Genomic DNA, 7,975 nt, shown 5'->3' with positions numbered 1-7,975 from the left:
GGTTTGTTTTAATGGTTAATTTTATTTTAATAATTATCTGAATAGTAGGATTAATTAATAAATGAGCCCGTATTTTTAATCTCGTTCGCAGCGAAAGAATAGAGCTTGAGCTCGAGCAACCCATCTTTAGGCCTAATTTTGGACCTAGCCCATAATTGCCAAGCCTATAATTACTAGGTCCATACCCCTTAACCTAAAACTCTACCAAAAACCTAGACTATAAAATAAAAAAAGGAACGAAAAGAACAAAGAAGGCGGAAAAACAAAAAAAAAGCTGACGAGCAGCTGCGCAGGGAACGAACCCCACCCCCCTGCGTCGTCTTCTTCACGACCCCCTCCCCCTTCATGACACCCATTTTCTTCCACTAAACAACCCTAGAGAACCAACAACGACCTCCCCATCTAACCATCTTCTTCTCCACCCCGTTTCCCTTTACAATAAAAGACCCCCCTAACGTCTTCTCCTTGACACAAAGAAGTAGCCATTGAAACCTTAGGAGCTTGAACATAGCATGGCTTGACCATGAATAGCCGTAGACCTTAAGCGATCATCCGAAAATAACTCAAAAAAACGGGAGCTGGCTTCATCTTTTTTGAAAAGCAAACAAATAGACCTAAGAAGATAAAAAACATTGAGCTCCTTCTCCTTCCAAAAACTTGGAGCTGCTGCTGCTTCTTCATTAGATCCACCGCAGAATAGAAAGCGACCTCCACCCCATCAACTCATCAGTCTCAACAACAACAACCACAACTGCTCACCCCAAGACCATCTTTAGTCATACGCAACACCAACCAGCGACCAAACAACTTAAACAGCCATTGTTCGTCGGAAACCAGACGCACGACGTCACCGGCGACCATCATTGAAGCTGGCGAACACACACACACACACACTACTACCGTTACACCATCCCACATCTGCCTCTACCATAACTGGCCGAAAATTTAGCAAAAACAGTGACAGAAACGTGAGAAGTTTCCAGTCATTGTCCCGTTCGAGGTCGTCGAGTCAGTGTTCCGTCCGAGCTACTGTCAGATTCGAGTTCTTCCGGCAAAACTCGGTCAATCCGTTGCTTGCCGAGGGTCTATTCTTGCTCATCCATCGTGCTGTATTCTTCTTGTAACCCGTTGAAAGATCTTTAATATATTGAGAGGCTTCAAAGGTCCGTTGTTTTCTTCTTTATCGTTTTGCTTGGATGGTTAAATTCCTATAATCTGTTTGGTTTGAAATTAAATGGTGTTATTAATGTGCTTTATGTTGTTCATGTTGTTGATTCATTAGTGGCATTAAAATGCAGCATTCGTAGAGTTTAATCAATCATGACAGGCTTGGAAATTTTTTGGAATAATACAAATGCTCATCGTTAAGTCCTGATGCCTTTTAGTTTTCTTCTACCCTGTTGGTTCTCACGTTTTAGACTTGGTTCTTCTTCACGGATGGAATGATAAGACTTGAGTCAAAATAATAGTTGGACCATTATTTGCAAATTTACGTGGGTTGTATGGTCACTTGGTCTAGTTTAATTGAATAAGTAGTTGTACTGCATTTCTCGGCCATGGCCTGTTAGTCAAGGCAGTGGAGATGTTTGTTTGTCTTTGAAAATCAGAAATTGGATTAGATAGGAGTATCTGTAGGTGACTTTAGTTGAGTACAATCTTTTGAAATAGTTGTAGGCGTGCCATGTTAAATAAGCTTAGTTATGGCCCTCGAATAATAAAATCCTTTGAAATTAGAAATCGAGGTTTGCCATTTAGATAATTTTCATAGCCCTCGCAAAGTTAACAACGCGTTAGTTGCTTTAGGCGCGTTATTTTTAATAATATTACCTTCCTAAACTCGGGTGCGCATTTCATGTGACCCAAATCCAAATCTTAACAACGTCAAATAGAATATGTCTCAGACTGCGGGTGCATTTCATGTGGCGCAGTCAAAAGATGTGTTTTGGCTGACGTTGAAATCTTCCTTAAAATGAATAAGAGCGGTTATAAAGTTAAAATGCATATAGGTTCAAAATGTTCTAAAATCAGATAATAGGCCAATTATAACAGTTGAGCGACCGTGCTAGAACCATGGAATCCGGGAATGCCTAACACCTTCTCTCGAGTTAACAGAATTCCTTACTCAGATTTCTGGCTCGCGGACTGTATTATAGAGTACACCTTTTCCTCGACTCAGGATTTGAACCGATGACTTGGGACACCATAAATCTCCCAAGTGGCGACTCTGAATCTTTTAACAATAAATCCCATTTCGATTGTCCTTTAATTGGAAAAACTCCTTTATTTATACCCCTTCTGGGGTGTAATGAAAAAAGGAGGTGTGACAGCTCTGGCGACTCTACTGGGGATCGAACCTAGAATCTCTGGTTCAGGGTTCAAGAATTCGAGCTTAGAATAATTATTATAGTTGGTTTTATCCATTGTTTGATTTTGTTACATGATTTGGGCCTGATGTGCTAATTGATTGCTTTTACCGCTTTGATATTCCGTGAACCGTATATAAACTGTTATGAAATCCCTCTTCTCTTTGAGTCTTCTAAATCATGAAGAAGTGTGCACTTCGTGCGACTTCTTTTCTGTTAGAGTCATATTCCAAATTTAGAACGAGGTTCAGACAAGTTGCAAAGCCGGTGAAGCTTCTGTATTCCCGGTACGCTGCCCCCCCCGGCTCGAGTTGTCCGCTCGGGTAATCCAGGTCTAGAACAATAAACCCAGGTTTTAAATCTAGTATAACAAGACCTCATGTCGGATCCCTAGTAGGAACGTTTGTTGCATCATGTGCATTTGACTTAGGGGACTCAACACAGGGGTTGGGTCCGTCTAGGACAAGTGTACCCAAAATAACAGACCATCTTTATGCATCTTATGTGCTACATGTTGCATTCCTTCAAGGGTAAAAGGGTTATTTGGCGGACCAATGATAATTGAGGGCGAATTAAAAAAAGGAAAAAAAGAAAGGGTGAAGTGTGAGGATGAAGAGAGTAAGGCCCAATTATGTTTTCTGTTACATTTTTGTTAAGAAAAAGAGCTTGAAAATTGAAAAAGATTTTGCACTTTTTATCATTTTTCAAAAATAAAAAAAAATCGAAAAAAGAGAAAAGAAAATCCAAAGAGATTTTACATGTTTCATCATTTTTTGAAAAAAAAAGAAGAAAAAATGTGTTTTCTATATGTCAGTTGTTTTTTTATTATTCTCGCTCGTATCCAATCTGCCTGAACTACGCGAACCTGATTCTCGTCTCTCGGGGCGAGATACGTAGGCAACCCACATAGGGTCCGGTCTTCCTAGTAAATCTTAGGTTCTTGGCTTTGCGGGGTCTTAGCCAAATTTGCACTTCTAGCTATCTTTTGGCCAAATAAGCCTTTTTGCAAAAATAGCCTCAATCGTGTCTTGCATGTGTCTTAGAGAATGTTATTGTCTCACATAGTGTTGGTTTAAAATTTTCTCATACAGGTGTGGATTTATTTACCGAAGTTTGAGCATGACAGACACCCCATGACCATCCGGTCAGGATCGCTCATGCAGGAGTTGCTTAAGGAGATTTGTTTTATGTTTATGTTTTGAGTCTGTTCTTCATTTTATGTCGTCTTTTACTTTCTAGTCTTGTACAATAATGTCAAGTCTTTTGTTATTGTATTTTCTGCTTTATATTTGAAAAAATGTGTTGTAACTCAAAAATCCAAAAAAAGAAGAGATGTTGCATTTTATATTTCCGTTATAAGTTTTCTTTAGAATACTAATTCTAGAAATGAAAAAGAAATTTGAGGTTGTTTTTCCTTTAGGCAATTAATATCTAGGACATAAAATGAATTATTTTTATGTTTCCTTTAGTATATTAGGACCAAAATTTAAAAAAAAAATTATTTTAGTACTTCTTTAAAAGCTTTCTTTAAGGTGTTAATTCCAAAATCCAAAAAGATTTTCTTTTGAGGTGTTTCTTTGGGAAATTAGTGGAAAATGAAAAAAAAATTCTTTTTATTTTCATTAGAACTTTAGGATATTGTACATAGAAAATATACTTTATCTTTTGTTTATCATTAGGATTTTTTTTAGGTAATCAAAATTGAAATTCAAAAGCATTTTATTTTATCTTTTTCATTGCTCGTTTCGGAATATCGCGTCAGGATATCAAATGAAAAGTTCAAAATATGTTTCTGTGGTTTATTGTTTGGATTTCCTTCTTAAATAAAATGAATCAAAAAAATATTTGTTTTCTCTTCTAAGGGTTTTCCTTAACAATTTCCCATGGAGTGTTTGTTTCAAAAAAAAAAAAAAAGCAAAAAAGAAAAGAAAAAAAGAGAGCAAAATATATGCTCGTCAGGCTTGAGTTTAGAATAGGTTATAGAACATTAAGTCTAGAATTTTTAAAAACAAAAAAGAGATTTGTTTCTTTTATTTCCCTTTTCTCGTCAGAGTCAGTAAGGTAGAAACAGAGAACGTCAGTTTGTTTCCTTTATTTCCGATTTTTCAGAACTACGCAAAGGTCTGATTCATGCGGCGTCATGATACGTAGGCAACCTATATAGGGTTCGATCGAATCATTTTTTTTACTGTTAAAAGTAAAGGAAAAAAAGGAAAAAAGGAAAAAAAGAGAAAAAAAATGAAATTGTGGGATGTGAGAAATGAGAGGAAAGAAAAGAGTGAAATTAGAAAAAAGGAATGAAAATGATCAAGCAAGTGCTAGAAAAGAAAAGAAAAGAGAGGATTGAAATGAACAAATTGGGATGATGCCAACTGACCTTCGTACCGTCATAGTCATTTTAGAACCGATAACCGTGGCTAGGTGCATTGCACATAAAGTGAGATCATCTTATGTTAAATGCCCTAACACTGACGTGATGACTTCATTTTGTTATATCCATAGCAGAAGGGTGGTTGGTTTGTGGTTTTTTAAAGTGGTAACTCTTCTCTACAACATAAGGTTAAAAGGCAATGGCAGACAACAACAGAACTGAGTTGGTTGATACCGGTGCCCTGAAGCAGTTGTTTGAATAGGACAATGGGTTGGTTGAAGAGGTAAAAATGTTAAGACAACACATGGTGGACATGTATCAGGCCTGGATGACTGGGAAGGCACCACCCCCGCCACCACCTAGCTTCCTAAATACTACTCTTACCCAAACACCGGTCATAGTGCCAGATGATCCCCCATACTCTCCAGGTCCACCCGCTTATCATGGCTTTCCAAACCACCCTAGTATCTCCGTCACTCATCTTCCAATTACCTTTCCCAAAAATTGCCCTCCTGTCTTATCCATAATGAACACCCACTCAAAGCTCACGACGCCCAATATTACCCCTCAAACGTTGCCCACAAGGTTCCTAACTCATACAAGTAGGGCCCGCGGGATGAACCTCATGTTGAAAATGAAAAGTTTACAGGAAGAAAAGGGCAATATGGGATACCGAGGAGGGCGAAAGGCATATAACAGTCCTTAAAGAACAAGCAAGGAATGGGAGACCAGGGTAGCAAGTCTTACAAAGAATTGTCTATGTCCCCCGACGTTCGTCTGCATGCGGGGTTTAAAGTGCCAAAGTTTAACTTGTATGATGGGTGTGAGGATCTGGTAGACCATTTGAGGGATTATTGCAGTAAAATGAGAAGTGTTGGCGAGAAAGATGATTTGTTGATGGCGTACTCCAGTGAGAGCCTGACTGGGGCAGCTTTGGAATGGCCTAATTGTCAAGATGTTGGTAAGTGGCCTACATTGGGTGACATGGCTCAAGATTTCGTCCGATACTTTCAATACAGATCAAGTGTTGTCCCAGACCGCTCCTCCCTATCTCAAATGGAAAAGAAACCCAAGAAAGGTTTTAGGGATTTTTGGCTCAGATGGAATGAACAAATTGCTCAGGATAGTCCTCCCATTGATAAAAAAGATGTTGGTGAGCCCCGCCAACGACAGGGTCCAGTGGTCGTTCTTGCTAAATGCTTTCAGCCTCAATGTCGACCTCGTGGATATGCTTGTAATCCTCCCCAATGCTACTTCTCCCCACAGAACTCCCAAAGTCGTACATCACTTTCCCAGTACCCTGTCCACAATGCACCACCATATGCTCCACACCCACAAGGCCCGCGATGGCCCACACCACTTCCCCAAATGTCTTAACCGCCACCATGAGCCTGCCAAAAACCCCTTGGATCAGGTTTCCGGCCCAATCAAGCATTTAAGAATGAGAGGTTGCTAAAAAAAGAAAATGCTTTCACCCTTATTAGAGAATCATATGCCAGTTTTTTCCAAAAGTTGAAGCAATTGGACATGTTGAAGCCGATTCATATAAAAATGACAAACCCTCTGTCAAAAAAGTTTGATTTTTCTCAAAGGTGCGCATATTGCTCAGATGCCCCGGGGCATGACATAGAGAAGTGTTGGAATTTGAAGAAAGCAATTCAGAAGCTTATTGATGTAGGCGACATTTTCGTACAAAATCCAGATGCAGCAAACACTAGCCAAAGTCCATCACCTGTGCATAATGAGACGCATATGGTGGGTATGGTTTATTCTGAAAAGGAATGTGATAATTCTTCTGGGAGCCTTAGAGGTCCACGTGCTACTAAGCTTTCAACGCTATCAGGGATTGATCTTAAGAACGAGCCGGCAAAAGGAACCCAAAAGCAATTTGTTAAGAATAATGTGATGAAGACTTGTGGAGGTCTTAGTATTGCTGATGCAAAATTCAGTGGCTAAGATACCATGCTTGGTAATTGGAAAGACGCTCCAGTTCTTGGTCAGCCGGATAGGAGCTTTTGGTGGTTTAGTTTGTTGTCATTTCTGTTGTCCGGGTTATTGCAGGGTTGTAATCCGGACATCGTCTTGTGACTCAAATTCTTCTATCCTTTATTTTGTCTAGTTCCTTTGGTCGTATTATCTCACTTAGTGTTTTCTAGGTTTGTTCTAGGTTTGTAACCCCACTCTAGTTTGTTTGTTTTGTTGTCCAAACCCTTTCACCATCTGTCTAATGCAAGTTTCTGTTTTCTGTTATTTCTAGTCATTTTTGTTTAGTTCTCTTTTCCTTTTATAGTCCTTTTCTTGTTGACTCTAATGACGTGACATGCACGCGTAATTCTCAGCCTGGTTTTAAAAGTCAGTTTAATCACGAAGCAATGAAACAATGTTGAAAATGTAGGGATATTTGAGGGAAATAAGTAAAGGAATTTTGAGATCACTTCAAGTCCGAATTGTGTGAAACTGGGGCAGATAGAACATAAACAACCCCTATTGAAATGCATCATGACACATCAATTTGAAGATAAAAGCAAGTTTGCCCCAATTTTGTAGGGGGACGTTCGTGGTAATGAGAGTGAGAGTGTTGTCCAATGATGCTTTGTATAGAACAAATGTAGAAGGCGAATGTGTGGGTACGGTCATCAAGTCTGGCGCAACCAAAAGATGTTACGAATGTTTTCCTTGGTTTGTTTAATTGTGTTGTTTGTACTTGGCATGTTTTTAAGGTTGGAATGAAAAAGGCATTTTGTTCTACTATCTAAACGCTTTATCCCTCGTCACCCCTTTTGAGCCTTATTTATTTTCTTTCATACCCCTTTTTCGGAATCAGTAGCGAATATCAGAAACATAAGCATGAAAGAAAAAAAAGAGAAAAAAAACACAACAACAAAGTAATTCCTATGTCATGAACTACGCTCGACCTGATTCCTTTTAAGGATACGTAGGCAGCCTCACGGTTCGGTCTTACAAAAATAAAAATCCAAAAGTCCCCAAGCAAGAAACTGGGGCAGAAGTTATGGTTGTTGTAAGAAATCTGATTCCGAAAGTTGTAATTTTGAACCCATGAGAATTGTTTTTGAGTCTTTGACATCCTTTCTTTCTAACCCTATCCAAAAGCCCACATTACGGTCCAAAGAAAGGCTTTTTGATCAGTCTTTGAGAAATGCCAAGTCGAACAAATAAAGGCAATTCATTGTCAGGGGCAACACTCTGATTTAAGCAGGAAAATAAAATGAGAGAGTCTTAT

The sequence above is a fragment of the Nicotiana sylvestris genome, chromosome 1, assembly GCF_000393655.2.
Source record: "Nicotiana sylvestris chromosome 1, ASM39365v2, whole genome shotgun sequence".
Lineage (NCBI taxonomy): Eukaryota > Viridiplantae > Streptophyta > Magnoliopsida > Solanales > Solanaceae > Nicotiana > Nicotiana sylvestris.
Note: the sequence above shows the minus strand (reverse complement) of the source record.